Below are 23,204 nucleotides of genomic sequence, written 5' to 3'. Positions count from 1 at the left end.
CACTTAACTCCCATGGTGGATCTTATATATTTGGAGCATTCAGTAAAATTTTCCCAGTTCCAGAAGAAGAGTTGTAAGAGGATGTTGATGCCCCCTACTTCCTTTATGTTGGAAATATCAGTAATTTGTTTCCAGATTAAAACTGTAGTTAGAAGAGGTTCAGCAGTTTCTTTCATTGAAGGAGGCATTCATAATTCTGTCTTATAGCAAGCAGAACAACACTGAGGAAAAGCAAAGTTAAATGAATTCCAAGACACAGACATATAACATCTGTACTCCTAATGGCCATAATACATCTGAAATCTTGGGGAAAAAAAAAAAAAGGCATCAAATTTTGGCTAGCCTGATAATTGGATCAATTTTTCACTTATGGGTTGTCAATTGCTTGACATTTTAATGCATGAACAACAGATCTCGAAAGTATTTTAATTAGCACAGTAGGGCTCAAACCTAACCCTAGCCTTCTAATTGCAGTGCTAAACCATGTCTGAATATCTATTTACTATACAGAAGTTAATTAAAAGCATGGATCCATACTATACACATAGCATTAAGCTGAAAGCTGAAAAGCTACACCGTCTGCAGATTAATAGAACTAAAATGAAAATTACAGAGCTTTATAAGCTCGTGAATTCCTTTCTCATCCTATATTAGTTTGGCTGATTTGATCATAATGAAAAAACAGACAAAAGGAGATGTCCTATTTTATATTTTATTCTGGATAGATTTTTAAAAGAAAGAAGCTTCTGAACAAAACCCAGGATGAAATAGTGTACAGATTAAGGTTACCTTTTCTCCAGCCATTCCTCTCAGTCATTTATTTGCTCCTGAAGTTATGCCAGTGCTACTATTTGTAAAGTTCTACTAAACCAAAGCAGTTAAGTGATTTATGTTCAGAAAAGTAAGGAACAAATCTTAACAGTGATCACTTTAGAGTACAGAGTTACAGTGGTTTTACTGGCACAGCCACGGAAGGCATCAGGTTGCAAAACATTTAGTGAAAAAGAATCCGCTGTGAGGAGAGGTGCAACTTCTGCAAGCCGGGTTAGACACCAGAAGAATTACAACCTTGAAATGACCTCTAAGGTCAAGCAAATCTGAACCTGGTTTCTTCAAGAAACAAAGATCGAGTTTGGTTGGTTGGGGTTTTTTTGTCCGTTGTTCTGTAACACTCCAGGCACTGATTACTTTTGTACATGCTGACCACTATCAGACAAGAGGCGGGCATCTCAAAGGGTTTGGTTACACAAAATATGTAACTCCAGGGAGCTAGGAGATTCCAGATAAACATGTGTCAAAAATTGCACTGGTATTATAACTTATGTTGTCTTTATTTAAACAAAATATTCCAGCACATGGCAGAAATATTCTCAGCAGGAAGAGTGGGAAATCAGAAGAACCTTGCCATTATGGCTGTCTTTAGGGCAGCTCAGCTTTTCACAGAATCATTGACTCAGTACTCGTCAAACTATTAATTCTTGTTCTTATAGGCAGAAGAAGTAGCCCTGCTGCTCATCTTCAATTCCTTGTCAACAGCTGCATTAACACTCTACAGATATTTGGTTCCTATAGTGCTCACAACTTACGAAGTGGCAAGAATGAAAATTAGGTGTGTTCCAGAAGTAAACATGCTGGAAAGATACAGATGAAAAGCAACTTCTAAGGAGCTAAAAGTGAGGGTGCTGAAAGCACTTCAAGCCTTTCTAATGGATTTACTAGGCACTTTAAATTATCTGAAAAGTAAACACACTCACCCTGGCCTATGTGACAGACAGCTGATTCTTAGGAGGTAAAAAGTTTTGAACTGCACAATCAAGAGATTGGGGAATTGTTCTTCTGTTCTTAGAAGTTTAAACATAAGCTGGATTACTGATTAAATTGTAAATTTTCCCTCTCATATAACATACAGTGAAAGCATCTATTAAGAAAAGAAAAGCTATATGAAGAGGAAAAACGTATATAAAGAGGAGAGAGAGGCTGCTAATTTTGCTGGGATTTCAGCTGTTAAAAACCACCAAGGAATCCATACCAATCTCCACATACTGACAAACCAAACTTCACTATTTTTGCTGTCTATAAATAAGTGTTTAATACTGTGTTTAAAACTCAGTGGTCTGAGCTTGAAGGTGGAGTGGCCTAATAAAGCCTTGTACTATAAATCTGTGTAAGAAGGTCATTTATTGAAAAAATTGTTCAAAACCTCAGTGAACAGCATCACAGGTGTTCCAGAAGTGCGAAAGAGACATGAGATGGCTCAGAGCAAGTTCACTGCAGTTTCTGGGGTTAGGTTACCTGAAGTAACATGGAAGTTTATTCTGATAACTAGCTGATGTTGTGTGAAGGGGTTGGCAAGATGATGCTGTGACCACATCTCTTAAATTCCCCTGCACAGCATTTTGATTTGCTTTACCTAAAGACTTGGGTCTTCTGATGCTAAAATATGCGGTCTGGTTTATCACACATGTAAAATAAAAAGCTAGGGCAAAGTTGCAGGGATTAACAACTGTAAGTATTTGACACTTTGTTTTCCAGTGAAAATTACTTTGAAGTAAAAGAAGTCAGATTTGTTGAATTTTGAATGCACACACGAAGAACTGGCTTTTGATGTAATGCCTCTTTATAAGGAAAAAACGTGAATAGTGCTTCAGTTTCAAGGCAGATCAGTAAATCATATGACTCCATTTCAGGTACTGATTCTGAGCTACTGAAGTGTAATTAAAAAACTGCTACAGGTATAAAGAACTAGCTGTGATTTTATGAATAAATAGGAAAGCATATTAATAGATTGATAAGACACCAAAACAATGCAAAAGTTTTCCACATTTGATCTTTTTATCAGAAAAAAAGTTTCTATTTCTTCCTTTTACCTCAAACTTAGTAAAGTCTTCTCTGCCCCAGTGAGACCACATCTGGAATACTGTGTCCAGTTCTGGGCCCCTCAGTTCAAGGACAGGGAACTGCTGGAGAGAGTCCAGCGTAGGGCAACCAAGATGATTAAGGGAGTGGAACATCTCCCTTATGAGGAAAGGCTGAGGGAGCTGGGGCTCTTTAGCTTGGAGAAGAGGAGACTGAGGGGTGACCTCATTAATGTTTACAGATATATAAAGGGTGAGTGTCACGAAGATGGAGCCAGGCTCTTCTCGGTGACAACCAATGATAGGACAAGGGGTAATGGGTAACTGGAACACAAAAGGTTCCGCTTACATTTGAGAAGAAAATTCTTCTCAGTGAGGGTGACAGAAAACTGGAACAGGCTGCCCAGGGAGGTTGTGGAGTCTCCTCCTCTGGAGATATTCAAAACCTACCTGGACGCCTTTCTGTGTAACCTCATCTAGGTGTTCTTGCTCCGGCAGGGGGATTGGACTAGATGATCTTTCGAGGTTCCTTCCAATCCCTGACATTCTCTGACTCTGTGATTCTTTGATTAGGAACTTACTAACCCCAGATCTCAGGTGTGCTTTTTAGCTAATAATCATTGCTTTTAAGTGGTATCTATCCCATTTGCATAGTTTCTTTATGCATGGATAAAGATGGCTGAACAAAGTAACTCAGATAGAGAGTGTTACAGCCATTATATTACCTAAGACCACCTTTTCATGAAAAAATTAGTCTTTAGGTCATGCCTATCATTATTTAGATACTCTAATCTCTTAAAACAACTGAACGCACAGGCAGTGTCAAGAATTTTTACCTGATCTAAGCCAGTTTTCAGGCAGGCATGCTCAAATCTTTAACTCTAAGGATTCATGCACAAATAAATGACCCTGATCTAACCATGTAATAGTTAGAGGAATTGCCCACTTGCAACCACTTCCTGAAATACAAGAAGTTATTTCACCCAGTTCAGTGCACAAAGTACATTTGAATCAGCTTACATTTGCCTGAGGTTAAGAACTCCTAAATTAACATTTGCCAAGGCTCAGTTACCACATTTCATATATTAAACAGACATTACATCATGTCTTTCATCTCTAAAGTGAGGGCTGTACAGAGGCAACCTGAACTGTTGAGCAGAAAAAAGTACATTTCTAAAAGGTATAGGCAGATTTCTATAGCTTTCACCTGATTCCAGCTTGCAGGCACAGGCCTGGGGCAGCATTACAATGTGCTTCACTTAATTCTTATTCGATTTTCTCAGCCATCTATGCATCTGTTTTGTTCACAGTGCACTGGTATGAAACAAACTTTAGCTATGATCCAAGATTTAAAACATAAGTTTGCATAAAGATTTATGTTGAAATTATTTTCCGAAACACTGATGTCATTAACAATCACTGCTCTACTATTATGCTACTGTCAGTAACAAAAATTATCATTGTTAGGTGAAACAGGAGGAAAAAATATCTATCTGGGTAATGGATTTTAGTTGGATTTTTTGTTTTCCATTTTCCAATATTTGTCTCGAGTACTTCTTGTTAATGAGATAATATGAAGAAGAGGCTATTAAGACCTTATGTATTTCATAGTTACAGGAGGCTGTACTGAAACAGAGGTACTTGACAGGAAGTGATGATTAACTTCCAGTTTCCCAGGAACCAGTGTACTCATTTTTAAATTCAGTTTTGAAGGCCAATAATGGATTCCTTCTGGCTGCATAAGGAAAACCAAACAGTAAAACTAAGACTGCATCCCTCACTTTTTTAGGGCCACATTGTCAACTCTGACATTGACAATGACCTTCATCTTTCCTGTTCTACTTCTGTGGTGCTTTATACTCAGGTTTTTAGTCCTTATTGCAAACCAGACATTTCGTAGAGGGCATTTGGAAGTGCTTTATGGCCTATGGTGTGTTCTGGATTAGATATTTATCTCCTTTCAGTTAATTCTTTTTAACTGTGGGGGCTCCGTGGCTAAGATTATCTGACCCAATTTTATATTCTTCCATGTCACTACTCTCTCCATGTGGTTAGAGGCAATATTTCATAATTACTATTATGTCAAGCTCAAAGCAATGTTTCCTGCTTGGATTTACATTGTTGTATTATGACTGACATACGGCACATTCAAACAGAACAATACAGTAGCAAGCAAAACAGCCATAATTGAAATAACAAAATATCAAGAGATTGAAAATGATGTTTGCTTTTCTTTGGAATTAAGGCTTCTGAAAGACATCAGTTATCTAGCAGACAGATAGCCAGGTTCATGTCATGAAATCCAAAGAGTGCGGCAGCTCTGAAAAATAAAGGTCTTCCCAAATGCTAGGTAATTACAAACAATAAAGATGCAAAATAAGACATAGTCACAAATATGCAGAATATTACTTAATGGGACAAAGTAGAATAATTCACCTGTTCCCATTTATATGAGGACTCATAAATGCACAGATGTCTTGTGCCAGGAAATCTAATGATTTTAAAATAACAGTTAGACAAGATACACCGGTTTGCATGAAGTTGCTTTGACCTACTCTACATTCTTCATACTTGGCAAAACCTTTCATTCCCTCCCCCACCAAAAAAAGAAAAGGGTAAAAAAGATTATTACTAAAGCAAAATTAAAAATAAGGTAAACTATAATATCAAAATAAGTAACTAATTAAAACTTTTGTGTTCTGTGTTGAATTATACCTGCAATTAAAAAAATGTCCCCACATAACATACAGGGAAGGAACAGTTTGCCCTAACAATAAAAAATGAGTAACTTCTTGAGTGGTTTGTCCTTGGCAACACCAATTTTGTAGGGTTTTTAGTCAAAAGTAAAAAAAAGTTCACAAATATTAACATGACTGAGTGAATCAAATCCTGCTTCTGCTCTCAGAGAGTTCAGACAGAACGTTGGAAAGAAACACAGAAAATTTGTTCTTTCCCTCTAATTCTCACTTCATTGTAAAGAGTGTATCCATCTCCTGTACTTTCTTACACAAGGAAATATTGGATGTTAGCTTCATAAATTATTTGCCTCATTAAGTTGTTTGCTTGTTTTTTAAGTGATTTGGTTAGAAATTGCAGTCCAGTATGTGTTTTGCAAGGTGGCATAAACTCAACATGTAATAAGTTCTCTGCCTCTATGAGTTCACAGTCTAATTTAAGGAGAGTAGAGACTCATGGAGAAGGGAAGGTTGATTAAACCAGGATGAACAGGGTATCAAAAGTAAGTTAGTTGTGATGGTGACCAGATTGCTGGTGACCTGATTGCTTTCAACTCACTTTGAATAAAAAATAGATATATAAAAATGTATGGCATTAGTGGAGGGAGCTGTTACTTGAAAGTCTCATAGCTGAAATGAATTTCCAACATGAGTCAGCAGAATATGTTCCTGAATAGTTTGAGAAGGATGCTACAGGCAGTTAGTATGCCACACAGTCATGCTTTTGCTGCGGAATCAGAGAAAGGTGCTTAAGATTTGCACCATTGGCAGAGTTTCTCAAAAAGAGAAGTATTTTCTCTTCCCTGTCTCTGTTTTGACTTGTTTTGGGGGATTTTTTTTTCTGGTTTTATTTTTGCATTACACTGTATATTCATGGCTGTTTCACTATTTAGATTCCTTTGGGAACTGATAAGTCAAATAGTAAAAGGGCCTTTCACCACTGAGTATATTAATATTCTCAAAATTTGATGCAATATTGCAGTTGATATTCTCATGATGGAAGACTGGGGACCAGAAATTATGACAGGCTGTGCAGTGAAGAGCCCAAAATCTTTTTTCTTTTTTATTTTTTTTGAAAGGAAGAAATTATACAGATTTGCAATTTAATGAAGATAGCATGACTAATGTTGTTATGAAATTTTGGTTATGAACTGCTGCTCAGTTCATTGCAGATATTTACATTATAATATTATGGTGCCTGCACATGCACACACCGCATTACTGAGAATACAAAGTCAAGAACGCAATAACAATTAAATGGAAGAATTGAAATTATCTGTGCAAACATAATTCAGCTACATTAAGTGTGTAACAGAGAACAATACTGTAGATGAAAGATTCAGACCTGTATCTCTATAGACCTTTTCTCTGTCTTGCTGTGTCTCCTGCCAACTCAAATCTCTGATTCGCTGCTCTGAGAAGGACATGGACAAGCTGAAGAGTCTGCTGGGCATCTTTTATGTTTACATTTTCCTGGGAATTCTGCTTCATTGACAACATACATTGAAAAGTGCTCAGTTAATAATCACCCATTTAACATTTGGTTTTACAGTCAGTTTTCAGTGAGCCGTCCTATGCTTTATTTTAATTCACTTCATTCATGTCTTCATTCTCTGAAGACACAAATGTTGATTTCCTCATGTTTTTTTTTTTTTAACTTTTCATTATATTATGTGAATGCTGCACAAAATAATCATTTTCATATTTTGTGAAATGACAGGTTGATGATCTTTTTACAAATATCCTGAACAGGTAAGCATATTAAGATTTTTTAAATATCCCTAAGTTTTAGGTGTCCATTTTGAAATATTTCTCACCTGCTTTCTTTCTCAGATATTTTGCATTAGGGAAAGACTCAAAGCATGACTGACACCAAAAAGAAATTGTGTGGTACTCTCATGGTTATGGATCTTTTTCCCTGTGAAGACATTCAGTAGGCTTAGACATTTCACTTCTTCCTTGCAATTCTAAGGCTATGCAGTCTTAGAACTGCCACCTAAGTTAACATGTAAAGGATTCTTACATATATTTGTGTATACCCTTCCATACTTAAATGATCACCCTCCTTTCTGTGATGTGCAGGAAGAGTGAAACGTTTGGCTTGGGGAAAAACAAGGCTGGGTTGCTCTGACCTGCATCCTTTTTTACAGAGATCTACTATTCTCCATGGTTGAAGTACAATGGGAGCTATGTATGAGGCTGAGTCTTTTGTTTTTAATTTCAGGTGGGTTTTATTTTCTTGTGCAAATAATGACCAAAATTTCCTGGAATATGTGTCCTGGTGAAATTCCAATAACAGAATGATGTACTGAAATTAATCTATTCGGAGGGAGTAGAACTTCTATCATGTGAAACATCAAACTACCTTTTACTTCTTTCTATAACTTTGATTTACAGGCTTAAGGTTAAATTTCTGAGACACGGATCTGTAATATTAACTTATAAAAATGAACACTAGGGGACAAAAATATCCATGTTCAGCAATTATCTGGAATCAGTAGGAACTGAAGGTACCGCCATCAAAGTCAGACCATCAAGCCTTGGAAACTTAATTCTGTGCCCTTTAAATCATTTGAACTAAAAGAAGCTCTCAAAAGCAAATGTACATTGCAATTCCAAATCTTAAATATTTCAATAAATAAAACAAAGAGCTCAAATATATACACAAGCAATTATCCCCTAGACATCAATTCTTCTTGTCATTATTGTTCCCTTTGCAATTTGACAGATGGTGCTGAAACAATAAGGTAAACAATTGATTATTATTAGATAATCACCCACCTGGGAGACTTCAAAGCATAGGATGTAACCAGATAGTCAGAACCACAAGGGTATGATAATTTTTCAGTTATAAGTAATAATGTAATTTATTTAAATTTCATAACTGTGGTAAATAACTTTCAGTGTGAACAGAGCTTCCAGTTAATGTCACTATATTTCACCTGTAAGACTTGCAGACACTAATACACTCCTATAAAAACCTTAAAAGCTATCATAATTAGAAGGCTGACTCAGTTTAATGTTTATAATATGTATCTGACAGTCTCCCTGAAGTCACAGATTTGAAGTGCCCTTCCCCAGCAGCAGCAGAACTAGAGCGGTTGGTATCAAGTGGCCAAGATTTATGTATTTACCTTTATGATAAAGAATAGGAGGGAAAACTGTGGAGTTAATTTGGGTCCATGTCCAAGTTTTACTCTATTTTTCCAGTAACATTAAGGCAAATTTTGCTATGATATTTACAATTTTTAGACATGGGTATACTTTACGCAGTACATAGTGAAATGTCTTTTGCTTTTAGTTAATTTATATTACTATTAACGAAACTGAAGATAGAGGTCAAGGTAAAGAACGCAAAGGATGAGATGCTACACAGAGCTCCATAGACCGCAGCAGAGGATACCAAGGAACAGGAAACAGGTTCCAGCTAAGCTAGAAATAATGGTGAGAACAAACTAATCCAGGTGGCATTGGACCCAAGATAAAAAAACAGGTTAAGCTGAACAGAAGATGAGGTTCACATATTTTAGATTCTGGACTTTGCTCTCAAGTGAAGGATGGTAAATGTGGCTCTGGGGTCATGATAAATAAGGAATCTTATCCTCTCAGTTTGCAAATAAAGGCTTTGGATGCAAAAATACAGCAAATGTCAAGTAGTTTTGGATTATTTACTTTATCTGTGTGATGACATTAATGGATTCAATACTGAAATTTTCTGTATATTCTCTGAAATTTTCTTTATATTCTAGCACTCATATTTAGAAAAAAGTTTGAAAGAAGGATCTGATGTCTGGAAAGCATGCACTACTATACTTGAGAATCTAGCAAAAGTAGACCCAAGAGACATATAAGAAGTGTCTTGTGTATTGTCTACAGCTGTATGAAGAGCAGATATTCATTAACGTGGCAGAAAGAGTGGCTGGAAGCTGGAGCTAAACAATTTTGAGTAGAAATAAAAGGCTAATTTTTCAACAGAAGAGTACTAAACCAGTGAATCTAGGAATCCTTGTGCTGTCCATCTTTTGATATCTGCAGTCTGGAAGGAATATGTACTATGGCAACAAAGAAGTTCTGAGTTCATGCAGAAGGTTCTCAAACCTGTGCTTTGCATGAGCACAAATAAAGAATCTGACTACAGAAGCTGAAACAGTAATAAAGATAATTGAATCTTTAACTGATCTGAAAAGACTAATGGCAAGAGTTTTATATAATGCTAACAAGGACTTGGGCGTTGCTGTGTCAAGAAACTGAAAGTTAATACACAAGGCTTAATCTTCTTGGGTAAACTTTTAGTAGGCAAAACAGCAATTTGTTTTCTCTTACTCAGACTGACAAGTCAGGAAATATTGGAACTTGATTTTTTTGCCCCTGCATATTACCAGCCTGAAGCTCTGTAGTCATTGGAAGGGCATGTTCACATTTTTTAACACCTTTATACGGAGAGAACATTTTCCTGGCCATACAGGAGATCCGTTCCATGAGCTGATACACACAGCGAACAGCCTTGTGATGTTCAGCTCCAGGAGCAAGGAGAGAGTAGGCTTTATAGTTCACAACAGATGGAACTTGCTCCTGCACCTATGTGGATAGTAAAAGACAATAAGAAGTTTACCAGTAACTATGTTCCTCAAGGTCTTCTCAAATACAAAGCAGATGCCATTTTTCCTCCATTTTTCTAACATAATTGCAATAGAAGGTGAAAATTAGAAAATTCTATGTAATTTTATTAGACATCCAAGGCTCCAGGAAGAGTAATAATAGATGCTGTCTTCCATATGAAGATTTCAACAACCTAAGCTATTTTTTAAGAGAAGCAACTTGGCATACAACAGAAAGAAACTGGCAAAATCCCATTTGAAAATTAAGATTTTGCATAATAGAACATTTTTACCTTTTTTATACTCACTTATGCAGAGAAGAAAGAACAGATATTTCACCTATTATTCTTTGAAGGGCTGAAGACTAGTGGCTTTACTACATTATCAATGCAACTATGTCCCTGGAGTGAATTATTTGAGAAACAAATGTACAAAGAGGAGATAAAAAGAAAAATAAATAAATAAAAAGGTGAAGCCAAAAGAATGTCACTGTAAAATAGATTTTAAACTAGTTAATGAGTGGGAAAACTGCAAAGACTGGTTGTGGAGAAGATTAGTGAATTCAGAAAAAAAAAAAAAGGGAGGGCAAAAAACTGTTGTCTTTACATAAGATAAAAAGAGCAACTGCTTGGTTTTTCTTTGGTCTTTCCACTGGCATAAACTACTGTCTTCTTTCTTAACACTAGAAAATCGAGCAGCTTCCATATTGAACACACTGTTTTAATGTTTAAGAAATAATTCACCTGATGACTTGCTAGAAATACAGGCTAAAACTACTGGAAGAGAAACCCAAGTATAAGTTTAAACACGTTCCACAAATTCATAGAAATACCAAAATAGAAGCTGTGCTGTGAACTAACGGCTGACACGTGTCTGATAAGAATATTTGTTGCAAATTAATTTATTGAAACTCTTTCTGAAACGCAAGTATCCACACTTCACCTACAGAAGTCACCTGCGCTGCTGCCTTGGTTGGGGTGGCTGGGGCAGAACCTCACTTGCTGGGGCCTGTTGAACCATCAAATGCCTTTGGGATGAAGGTCCTGCCCCAGCTACTTCAGACCCGAGCCTCCATGGCCCCCAGCCCCAGGGAGCTGCCAGCACCCTGACAATGGTCTCAAATCATAGGCTTGAACCTGAGATTTAAGAAAATGTATTTTCTCTGATTTTTGGCTCAAACCAAAAACAGACACACAGATACTATTCCTCAGGAGAGTCATGCTTATGTAGCAAGGCAGTAACTTACTTGTGTACATCAGATACTGAGCTTTAGAAAAACTTAACTTATATTTCTTCTGATCTATGACCATGCAATATCCCAGAACTCCCCTAAGAAACTTCATGAAGTGGCTGGCCATTTTTGGGATACAGATTACAGCACAGGGGATATATCCACATAATCTGTCTTCACTAGATAGGGAAACTGGGTTGATTTCACTCTTGATCACATTAGGAAGACAAAACTACCAGACCATGCTAGGTCACTGAGCCTCTGCTATTGCAAAACAACATGACTTATAATCCTTTTGCACAAGCTATTTGTTCGTCTGTATACCTCTGGGAAATTACTACTCCAAAAGGACACAAATCCTAGTAATATTTTTAATAACTCTGCAATGATCTCTACCCAAATCCAATCCAAATCTCTTATTTTCCTTCCTCAAAATGAAATTGATTGGAAGAGCTGTTTTATCCATACTGTCAATCATTTTCTGACCCTTTAGTTGTCACCTCATTAACACCCACTGCTTGATGGTTTTTGAGAGGCAAGTGCAAGTGCTGCTGCTCTGGCTGTAGATGCTGGCCTAGCAGTAGGAGAGTAAAAACACGGAGTGGGGATATCACGAGATGTGTACCCAGGCTGCAGGGACAGGCTTGCTCATCAGAAGATCCCCTCTGCTGCTCCCAGTGACCCTTGGTCCTTAGCCACTATTGGCTGTGCCTTTGCTGGAGCACGTGAAAGAGGAGAATAATCAGTTCCCCAAGGCTCAGGAGTACAAAGACAGACAATCTCAAAGCTTTCAAAATATATTTTCACATTTGCTCTCTCTGACTTTATTGCAATACGAAAAGAGAAAGAGTGTTTTGCAAATAATGAAACGAAAGCTCTGCTTGCAACCCACGCAAAATTACTGATGTGGGTAAGGCAGATGACTAGTTTAGTACAAATGCAGAAAATTAAGATGTGTTTATAGTGTCTTTAATGGGACTGAACATTTCCGTTTCACTGATTTTTGTCCTTCATTCTCCCCAGTTGTCATTACAGTGTTTCAAAAAGGCTTCAACTTCTGTGTTTCAGTCAAATGATGTATGAGATTTGATTAGAACGTGCATCAAAACTGCTGCAAGAATAGAGCATCTATTCAATATGTTTGGGACACAAATGAGACACATAGAAAAAAAACTTATTTTCAATAGGAGGTTTGATTTTTGCATTTTGGACAGCATAGAGGGGCTTTTGGAACATGCATGCACAGAAAGGCAAATTTTTATTATTTATTCTACTCTGCTAGCAAGATAAATTAGTTCATCTGTAAATCCATGAAGTTAGTTAATGAAGGGTTTCAGAATTAAGATTTAAAGCTTTTGGCTCTGATTCAGGGAACTCTCTTACTAAAGTCAGAAGGAGTTTTGATATAATGCAGTCTGATGCTAAAACCAATCAGTAGAGTCTATTTCCTGGGCTTTATTTGAATTTTAATCCTGAGAGAGACCATCCAAGATGGAACATTCTCCAGGGAGCTGAAAGAGTCAAAAGCAACCCAGACAGATCTTTCTGGGGCTGGAAGCTGAAAAAAGCCAATAATGGTGCATGAGGTTAGGTCAGAGAACAGCCCTCAGAATGGACTACCCCAAATAGAGGAAGGCAAAGGTCCATCATGTGAAACAGAGCACATTAATTCATTCGATGAATAAACACAGCACAGATTCATTTAATGAACCTGATTTAAGGGCTACTTGACTGTAAATTGTATCTTTATGGAAAAATAACTCAAACTACTTGTGTTTAGACCTCATATTTTCAACTCTCACGCAGGCTGACTTAATACTACTTCCCCTGAAAAAAATAAATGTAAGGATTTCATATCTATGTTATTTATCTTGTAGAAAAATATATTTTGTAGTGTTATAACACATAGAATTAGGAACTGAATGTTTTCATTGTTTTAGACTGCTTTTCAAGTCTTTACTAAGGAAAGGCTGGATTTGCAATGTGTTCTAGTGAGTAAAATTGTTTTACTGTTGTTGTCCCTCAGCAGATGTTCTTTTGCTCGTTTCTGTTTCTGTAACTGAAAAGACAACTGAGTTACTTGCCTCTTCCAAGTGGACAGAAAGGCCTTCTTGGGTTTTTATGTAATGTTTTTTACTCTCTGTCTGTGTCTCTTCTGATACTAACAGAAACAAGAGAAAGGTGACATTGCTTTTAAATAATTAATCTGTCATCCAAATTTTATATCCAACCAAAGAGAAAGAACAGAGAAAGAACAGATGCACTTGGGAAAATGCATTTCTGTGTCTGAGCTGGCTTGTGAAAATAGTAAGGGGATGAGAGGAGATACTCAGAGCAAATTCTGTCTCAGGCAGGAGCACAGACTCCCGCAGAGTGTTTGAAAGGGAGTCAATAAGACATAAAAAGCAGAGTTATGCTCAGGAAGCAGACCATGTGGTGTACAAACATACAACCAACTGAAACGTACGGTGCATTTCCTAGCATGTCAAAAACTATGTTAAAGTCTGTAATCTTGCAGGTGTCTGTATCTAAAGGGCAGCCATGCCCAGAAATTTTATATTACTTTATATTGTTGTATATATACCTTCTATTACCTCATCAATGTTGTTTTCTTTGGTCATTCTCTTTCCTAACCCCCAAAAATCTGAACATAATTCAGACATTTGGTCAGTGCATGAAGCTGGGATTATTGTGTCCCCAACGTTAATGTTCAGTGTTCTTTGCTCTTCACAACTCATTAGTTTAGGCTGTCTTAAGGGAATGCAGGACCAATGTTTCTCACATTGATAGGACATATATGCTGTTGCACCTGGAAATGCAGATTGGAAGATTTCAGGACCCAAGGATCCTCTGCAAATCTTCTGTTTCTGCAAAGAACTATACTCAGCAGTAAGATTACTAGAGCTTGCTGAAAAAAAAAAAAAAAAAAAGAAAAAAAGAAAAAAGAAAAAAAAAGGTATAATTTAACCCAAATAATCTTTGATATATTGCTCTAAACCCATTTCTTTTCTGACTTGCATGGAAAATTTTCACAATAGTTTTATCTTAAGGTTTAGCTCAGTTTAATTCAGTAACTGTAGCTTTACAGTGAGAAAAAAAATGCTTTTGAGAAATGAAAGCTTCCACAGATAATTCTAAGAATATTCACAAAGAAAATCCTAAAAAGGATTACAATTTTAAACCTAATCTATGTTTTTCACCACCAGCTTCATCTGAGAACAGAAAAGACAAAACAATTTGAATCAGAACCTTTTCATGACAAACTTTTCCACCTACTTTGCAAACGTTGCCTGTGCTGCCACCTGGAGCCCGCTGATGGGTCGGAAAGGAGAAAGAGAAGCTGGAAAACAAAACCAGCAACTGCTCACACTCTCAGTACAGACAGTGCTGGGACAAAACACTAAAACAGTCGTAGAATCAGTGTAGGTTTTTATCTCATATTCACCGTGTTACATAAAACCACAGCAAAGGCAAGGACTGAACATATATTTTCCTGGAGTTAAATTGAGTAGCAGATCCAGGAAAAACTAAAGTCTCATTACTTGTCTGAGCTTATTGTTGCATCTTAAAGAGACAGCAAAAGAAAAGGAGGGGAGGTAGGGTTTTGTCAGTGGACATGTTTCTCAGCAATGCTGTCAAGGATGGTGATTCCAAGTAAGCCCACATGGCTGCCAGTATCTGAGGTAACAACTCTAGTGGAAGCTTCACCTCTCAACCTGAATGTTACTACGCTACAAGTAGCTTAGTTTCAACTGACTTGTGTCATCCTGTGTCACGGTGGACAGGACAGAGCAGCCAGGTACCACTTTGCAGATGGGAGACAGGAGATGCATTCTTAAACCAGTGGGAAGGTAATTCTTTCAAAGACACCGTCTTGGTCAGCAGTCACTGCATGAGTGTTATATGAATTATTTGAAACATTTAGATACTGCTCTGTAATAGTATGGTAACCCAATAAAACATCCAATACTGCATCTAGCGATAAGTAGCGAAGGTACAAATGATGATTATATAGACAAAAAGTCCAAGCTTATAATAAAATAGAGTTAATCTGGATCAATTTATATTAGAAAACATAGTAAAGAAGTTATGAATGGAGGAAATTCTATGTGATTTATAATTATGCTGAAATAAAAATTATCTCACTGTCCCCTGCTTGTACAGCACCTAACCATTTCACAGGTGGTTCAAAAGTTCCAAGCTAGTCCAGCAGTGATACAAATATAAAAGAGACCTCCTGACTTTCAGAAGTCCCAGGCAGAGCCCATACCTGCCCTGCCTTGGAGTTTCAATGCAGTTTGTAATGTTCACAGTTTGCTAAGCACCAAATGTGTTTACTGTCATAGAGAGCTGTTAAGATAATTCGTTTACAAATGAGTGCAGATTCACGCTGAATCCTTAAAAATACGATGATATCTTTTGTTAAAGGGTAACTTAATGATTGTTTTCCAGAGATGGTTATGATCTGCTTCATGAGCAGTGTGTCAGTGTGGTGAGTGACTTAGACCAGAGACTAATTACTCATATTCTGACTTTGTTAGTATGAAAAAAAAAAGCTTCCTTCTTATTAATAAAATACTAAGTAGTGATTCTCAGACTCTAATTACATGCATGTACACACTACGTAGGGTTTTAAATCTAGAAAGAAATAGAAAAATTGTAGCATTTCATTAAAACTCCTATTGCTGTTTAAAATTTCACAGTTTTAAATGGAACTTGTCAGTATAAACAATTGATTTTTTCCAAGTATTTGTAAAATTGACATCTTGGTTCTGTCTTGCCCTTTTCACAAAGTTTTCGAGGAGTCTTCGCATAAATCTCTATGTCATTCAAATTAGCTTTTTAATAATTGAAAAAATTACATAAATGGTCCATTGCTTTTCCAAATGTTCTTTCAATTCTTTTCCAACTCTTTTTTTTTTTTTTTTTTTAATTTTCAAATTGGTGAGAAAGAGTCATTCATGTGAGCTATCAAGCTAAATGTACCACATGTGGCCAAGAAAGGTCACTGTCTTTTAAATTTGTTTATTAACAAAGTATTTTAAAAGTACTTGACCAAGACTCCTGATTTGAATTTTACTTTCCCCCAAATTATCACACAAATACAAAGATCACATTTTCCAGAAATGTGATGAACACTTAGGCTCTTAGGTGAAACTGAAAGGTGATTTAAGTCAAACCTTTCATGGCAAACGTAGAAAGTCAGCATTGGAGGGAAAGACCCTCTTTGGGTGACTTAGCAGCTTTTCATCAACCAGTGAGGCAAATGGTAGTGTAGATGTCTGTTTTAGTCTATTGCTAATGTACTAGACTGTAGAAGGAAGGAGGAACTCTGATATTAACTAGATCCCTAGGAGACAGAATAATTCATTAATCCTGTGCATACCAAGTGGCTTTCATACTTTTTGTTTTGTTGTTAAACATAATTACAAATAAGTCACAAATATTGATGGAAGTCTTTTAGCTGTTACTTTTCAAGATGTCTCAAATATTTCCCACTACTTTGGCCTTCTTAAAAATCCCTTTAAAAAAACAAACAAACAAAAAACACCCAAAAAACCAAGATCAGAAACTACTGAGATTGATTCATTTGCAATGAAGAACAAAGTAGCACCAGGTTTACTCAGAAAATTTTAATATTGCCTTGATACTCAGTAGGAACTTGCAAGCAAGTTCTTGGGGCAGGCCTGAGTGTTTAAAAGGCATTTGTAAAAGAAGTGGAAAATACTCAGGATACTTGGGGCAGATAAAAAATAATTGATGTTGAATCAACTGGACTGTAAATGTCAATATTAATTAATGAATGCTTAACTCTCTTTTTAATATGCTCTTTTCATTCTCTTCCATATCTGGAATGTTTTTAATTTTCAGAGTTAGCCTAAATAATAGAATAGAGTTTCTGGAGGTCGTCACCTTTTTTCCCTTTTCAGAATAGCACAATCATGACAAAAATTTGTGATTCTGAAACATGTAAGAACCATCAGAACCTTCCTTGTTTTCATGAGGAAAGCCCACCTGCTTCTTTGAATTGATTTGGTTCTGTTTCAAAGACTAGTGTCCTTATATAGGCATAACTCAGCTCCGGCAATTTGCACATTAAAAACAGGCTCCAATCATTTGGACATCTCTTTTACAAAAGCAGAGCTTATATAAATTGATGGTAGAGATTTTTTTTTTTTTTTTTCCCAAACACAGAGTGATTCTTGCAATCTGTAATGATGTTTCTTTGCATACTTGAGTGAACTAACCTGTCTCAATAAATGTTCCCTTTATACTTCTTAAGTTGATTTTAACCACCCCTTTGATGCAGACAGGTTACAAAGGCTGAATAATGACAATAACAAGCTATGGAAATACAGATTTACAGTATACATTTTGATATTCAAAACATTGTCTCATTGATCACAGAATCACAGAATAGTGGACTTTGGAACCCATCTCTGCAGAGCACCTGGTCTAACATTCCTGCTCAACCAGGGCCATGACAGCCAGTTGCCCAGGATCATCTCTAGAGGGTTTTTGAGTATTTTCAAGGATGGAGACCCTACTACATCTCTGTGAAACCTGTCCCACTGCTCTGTCACCCTCACAGTACAAAAGTGTTTCCTGACATTCAGAGGGAGCCTTCTGTTTTCCAGTTTGTGCCCATTGCCTCTGGTCCTGTCACTGTGCACCACTGAAAAGAGCCTGGCTTTGTCTTCTTTGCATCCTTCCTTCAGGTATTGGCACACACTGATAAGGTCCCCCTGACACTTCTCTTGTCCAGGCTAAACATCTTTCATAAGCAAGATGTTCCAGGCCCTCAACAATCTTCGTGGCCCTTTGTTGGACTCCTTCTGGCTGCTTGATGCCTCTTTTGTGCTGGGGAGCCCAGAATTGGACACACTGATACTACTGAAGAGTGAATCAGATTCACTATCAAAGGAAGTTTTACTAAAAAGAAAATTATTTCTCTTTTTATTGGCAGAAAAGTTCCAGTTTTTACAGAAAGCCTTAACCACTGAATGCTCTGGTTTGGTATACGGTGATTCCCAGTAGGTGCTCTGCATTCATAGGGCACCTAAGCTTCCCCAGAAAGCTAGACTGAAAGAGATTTTGTACTATGTACATTTCTTTATACAACTGTAATGCATTTCTATAACTGGAAATAAGAATTTGTCTGCAAACATAGAATGATAGAAGGAGTCTTGCTGAAAGAAAGCACTGTTATAGGTCACTGAGTGGTGTTATGCACAGCTCCCTGCTTTTAAAAACAACATCTTCACATGCGATTATTGTACCTGGAAGAACTTGGAAGCAAACTGATTAAATTAAGGAATAGCAATTCCACTGACAATGTTTTCAGGATGAGCATAGGTCCAAAGGGCACAGTGTTTTCCATTGTGCAGAGTGTATGTTCTTAGAGAAGAACAGCAGGACACTTCTACAGTTTGGGTTTGGGTTTTTTTGTTTTGGCTTGCTTTACTTTGTCTTTTTGTTGTTGTTGTTTGATTGGTTGTGGTTTTGGTTTTTGTTGTATGTTGTTGTTGTTTTTGCTTGCTTGTTTGTTGTTTTTTGGTTTATTTGGGTTTTTTTGTTTGGTTTGGTTTGTTGTTTTTTTTTTTTAATATGTCAGATGTTGCCTGTAGCCACAGGACAGAGTGTGTCCATTTGCCTGTGCTTTTGGGCTTCTCAAAACAGCATTCCATTTATAGCCCAGACAAAGAGGCAGAGAACTATAAGCACAGAGGACGTCTGTGAGCTGTGTGTGACTGGCATGCACACAAGGAGTCTAAAGGTTAAATGGGAAAACACAGAAATGTCACTTTGGAAAAACATTAGCCCATGGCACTGGACTTTATAGAAGAGCCTACAAATGCATATAAAGAGTTAGTGAAATGCACACATATACCATAAGCTATGACCTTAAGAAAAAAAGATCTGATTCTACAGATATTTGGGAATGGTAAATGAAGTCAGAGCATGTTGTCCAGCCCTCATGAACCACACACCTCAAATCTTCACGTGCCCAAGAGCACCAACCCACAAACCAGAAACTCTGGAGAGCCAGGAGGAGAATACACCCTGGGAATGGCAAGGGAGGATAACTGTTTTCTTGCTGAGCACAGAAAGGCATCAAGAAATGCCTAGCATTGCTGAGCTGAACAGCCTTCCTCCCACAGTGATGAAGCTGGGTTACCCTAAACCCCCCACAGTGACACAGACAGCCCCTTCCACAGTCCCCAAATGAGAATAGCCCTTAAGAAGTGTACATAGCTGCAATGTTCTTCTTTCTCGAGAGGAGGACAAAAAACTGAGATTTCCTGTCAAGGTTATTTTAAAAGACAGTATTTGAAAGGAAAGAGGCATGGAAACTGCCACTCTCAAAACCAAACTTGAAACACTGGATATATTTAGAAATGTGTGGTGTTTGTTTGTAACTGATTGTTGGGGTTTTTTTGTTTTTTTTTGTTTTTTTTTGTTTTTTTTTATCAGAATGCTTCTACTTAGTACCATATTTGTACTGTTGGTATTCACCATGTGTCTGAAAATTTATCAACTACTAGCACAAAACAATAGCTCAAAAACATAATATAATTTGCTCCGACTAAGCCCTTAGGCAGCAGTTGTTTTAAAGCTTGCCCATGCCTACAGAGTATGATGCAAAAGTTTTCCTGTTCTTGTTAATTTGCTCATGACAAGCTTGATATAGAAGCTGGATTCAGATGAAACAACCTTAGCTACAGGGACAACAGAATGTATTAACTTTTCCTTGAGAAACAGAGATTATGTCCAGCAAGAACCCATCTTTCACCTTTATCCTGACACACAGAAGACAAAATCCTGACACTTTTGGTAGAGAATGGTCCTGATTTATCATTCACGCACTGTTGTTTCATGAAATCATAATGGAAAACAAATCAGAAAAGAAACATACTTTAAAAATTCAATAATCAAAAGCTTAGGATAACTCACTAAAAATAATAAAGCATACAAATGCATATAAATGCATACAGGACTTTAGAAATATTTCTGAAACTTAAGGATCCTATAAGTATTCAAGGATCTTTCATATGTAACTCAAAATTGTGTCTTTTTTATTTTGAACAGCCTTGCATCTAAAGAAAGGAAGTTTCCCCACTATCGAGATCTAGATGTTCCTGTCACTGAAAATCCTATGATTTTTTTCTGAATGAGCAAACAACATCATTTGGCCAGTGATTTTGCATGTTCAGGGGACTTCAGAGCAGTGTAGGATGCACATCTTTAAGCAATCAGAAGGTGGCACCTTATTAACGCTGCTGCAGCAGTGCTGTGCCAGGTTTGTGTCTGATCAGTGCAGACCAGCTCAGCTCTGCAGCTGGGACCCAGCCAGCCTCACAGAGGGCAGGCAGATGTGGTCTGCTGTAGCCATGAGCAATGAAAAGAAGCATAGTGCTCTGAAAGGTGAAATAGAGGCTTCTGGTGATGTGATAGACCTACTAGTACCAGGCAGACACTCTTTGGAGGCACATAAAACACATAATATGTTAACTTGTAATTTCGATACATAGAAACATACCAGATAACAATAACAAAAACAACAACAACAACAACAACAACAATAATAATGTTCTTACTTTTACTGAGAAGAGTTTTGAGACTTTAAATTGTCTTCACTTGCTAATTCCAAGCACTTTTATCTTAAAGATGCCAGACTAATTCTAGTCCTCCACAGATATACAGGGATAAGGTTTTGAAATACAGAGTGCAACCATCAACCCTCAAGTGTTAAGAAAGAAAAAAGAAAAAATAAAAAGAAAAAATAAAAAGAAAAAAGAAAAAGAAAAAAGAAAAGTGAAAAAAGGAAAAAATAAAATAAAATAAAATAAAATAAAATAAAAGATGGGTAATTTCTGACTTTTCTGATGATGAACCAGAACTTTTCCATGATATGCATCCTCCCTCTTCAGCTGTAATAATAAGCAAGGTATCTCTTTTGAACAACGACCATGACACTGCAGACACTCCTCTTTTTAGAAGAAGGAGCTACTCTAAAGTTTGCATTAATTGAACACAGCAGGTTTAGTTAAAAAAAAAAAAAAAAGAGTAAATATTTGAAAATGTGCATTGTGTTAATGTTGATTTGTGTTTACTGTCCTTGTCTGGCTGAAAAGAAAGAGGTTTCCACCTTTTCAGAGCCTCTGGGATGAGGCAGTTTGAAAATTGTAATGTTAGACAGAGGCTCATTTTATTCTGACCTGTAAAAATTCAGAGAATGAACAGAATAGAATTCCCACAGGCTTCTCAGCTCAGTGCAAGACATATTGAAGAAGTGGTTAAACATGCTCTACAAATGAGAAGCTTAATTCAAGGTGCTTCCAAGATCAAACAGGAGAATGCAAAACTCAAGAAAAACTGGATAAATACCACTTCTATGACAATAAATGGATCCTGTCCCTGGCTAAAATGTTAACTACGAACTCTGAGACACTAAGGTATATTGGAATTCAAACATCATGTATACTGAGCATCAGCCCTGCTTAGACTGTAAGTACCCACGTACAACATAAATTATTAACCAAGGTATTTTACATTATTTCATTTCAAAAAAAAAAAAAAAGTTAGCAAAAAAATGAGACAAAATACTGGAATTCTGATGTTTTTTGACTCTATTTTTATCTCCAGCAACAATCCCTTTATGTGGGCCACCAGCACAAACCTACCCACTCTCCCATGGCCTTCGTGGTGTAAACATCAATGTCCAACAGCATCTGGAGGGATAGATTCTGATTCTGGCTTTTTTGATCTCCAGAGTGGATTTGCTGGGAAGCCTTGGAAGGGAAATTTAGAACAAAGAAGAAAAAAAAACAGCCATAAAGGCAGCATACCGAGATTCATTTAGTGATCTCTTTTTAATTGTTAGCGTGAGTAGTCCCAAAAGGGATCTGCTTACTGATAGCTCACCTGATGTTTCATCATTCCCATGCTGTCCACTGATAATGGAAAGCAATCCCTATCCACTCTCTCCTCCCAGCTTTTGCCTTTGTAGGGCTCTCTTGGTCTCTCATTTTCCTGACTGAAGTCCCAACTTGGGCAGAGGCTCTTCTATGCCTTTGTTCCTCCAAGTTTGGTCACTCCTGTGTACCCCCTCTCCTGCTGGAGCCAGCTTTCCTAGAGTGTCCCTTCTGCCAAAGAGTCCAGGATGCTGAAATGAGCATTTCTGAGGGCTTTTTGGTGGGATACAAGTTAAAACTTCAGCTGGCAGCTGAACTGGTCACTCCTTGGTCCTGTGCCAGGCAAGACACTGCTTGACATCATGTATCTTTGGATTTGTTTTTCCTTTAAGAAAGGAGAAAAAGAGACAGCTAGGCATTTAAGAGGGCTCTGATTTTACTTAGAATAAATTTTAACTTATATAATACCACAGTGTCTCTGAAGAATGACTGATATAAATCAGTTGATGCATAAAACCATATTGTGGTGACTGTTGAAAACTGCTTGTCACCAGTGCTGTATGATCATTGTTTGCCACTTTTAATTATGGGGATTTTTTTAATAACAATGTTGAAGAATCAGTTTTGCAGTAAAGCCACTCTAGATGATCAGTTTCTGAGCAAGATAAATGACTCTTAATGAATACATGTAAATTAAAATTGAGAGAAAGGCCAAAACAGAAAATATCCATTTTCTGGTTCAACATACTTGTTTTAATTTTTAGTGCTTTAAAAACATGTTATTAACTAGTGCACTCAAAGTTTCAACAGAGGTCAACTCCAAAAAACCTTAAGTGTGCCCTAGACAGGGCGGGGTGGTTAGGTTATGG

Source organism: Nesoenas mayeri (genome assembly GCF_963082525.1).
Source record: "Nesoenas mayeri genome assembly, chromosome: 1".
Classification (NCBI taxonomy): Eukaryota; Metazoa; Chordata; class Aves; order Columbiformes; family Columbidae; genus Nesoenas; species Nesoenas mayeri.
This window is presented reverse-complemented; position numbering follows the sequence as displayed.